Raw genomic sequence first — 1,470 nt, forward strand, 5'->3', positions numbered from 1 at the left:
CTAGCACTAAAGCACACAGAAGTCAGCCTGCTTCTGCCTCCCAAGTGCTGGGCTCTAAAGGATACAACACCAAACCTGGCTGTTTTGTTTTGTTTTTAGTTAGGCTTTTGTTTGGTTGTTGTTTTGAGATATGATCTCAGGCGGTCTGGGAAGACCTCAAACTCGCTAAGTGACAGAGAATGTCCGGCCTCCACTTCCTGAGTGATGGGATTATAGACCTCTATCAACAATTCTGGTGTGTGTGTGTGTGTGTGTGTGTGTGTGTGTACACTTGTTCATACCTTGGTGCAAGTGTAGAGTTCAGAGGACAGCTTGGGGACTTGACTCTCTTCTACCTTGTGGCTCCAACTCAGGACACCAGGGTAGCACCAAGCCATTTTGCCTACTGGGCTGTTTTTTTAATCGGCCCTTGTTTTTATTTTCTAAGAACAGGGTATAAAATTTAAAAGGAACTTTTAGGTGGGTGGTGGTGGCACACACCTGTAATCTCAGTATTCGAGAGGGAGGGATGGGGCTTTCTGAGTTAGAGGCCAGACTGGTCTACAGAGTGAGGTCCAGGACAGACAGAGCTATTACATGGCGGGGGGAACCCTATCTTGAAAAACAAACAAACAAAAAAAAGGACTTTTAATAAACTAAACAACAAAACTGAATGAATGAATGAATGAATGAATGAATGAATGAATGAACAAATGAACTGAAAGACCACGTGAGAAGAATAAAATAAAGGCTAGGAGGAAGGGGCTGGAGAGATGGGGAGAGGTTAAAAACACTGGTTCAATTCCCAGCACCAACATGGCAGTTCACAACTGCCTGTAACTCTAATTCCACCTAGAGTTATATCTGACGCTGTCACACAGGTAAAACACATAAAATAAATCATTTAGGATAAAAGGGGCGGGGCAGGATCGAGTGTTAGGACATTGTGGCGGTACAGAACGTGCCTGACAGACAAAAGCCCTGGGCTTAATCCTCAACCCCAGTGGGATAATCCCAGCTCTCTGCAGGCTGAGGCGGGAAGATCTGCAGGTAAGGCCAGCCTGAGTCACAAACTCCCCAACACTAAGAAGATTAGATGAAGAAAACGTGTGCCTGTGTTGACTGTACGTATTAGAGCCGGACATCACTGATGGCAGAACAGAGACATCGTCCTTTGCTGTTCCGTTTCTGTCTCTGGACACTGGGGCTCACTGTGTAGCGAAGGCTAGCATCAGCTCAAGGTCATCCTGTGTTAGCAGCCAAAGTGCTGGGATTATATGCTTAGGCCACCACACTCTAGTTATTTGTTTGTTTATTTATAATGATTCTTTCCAGGACTTAATATTACATCTAAAGTGGCTGTCACTGTGCCAAGATAATTTTTATTTATGTCTTGAAATTTCCATACATTTATTTCATGTATTTTAATCATATCCATCGACTACTACCTCCCTGCCATTCCCCAATCATGTTCAATTTATAACTTTTTTT

This window comes from Microtus ochrogaster, linkage group LG8, assembly GCF_000317375.1.
Source record: "Microtus ochrogaster isolate Prairie Vole_2 linkage group LG8, MicOch1.0, whole genome shotgun sequence".
Classification (NCBI taxonomy): domain Eukaryota; kingdom Metazoa; phylum Chordata; class Mammalia; order Rodentia; family Cricetidae; genus Microtus; species Microtus ochrogaster.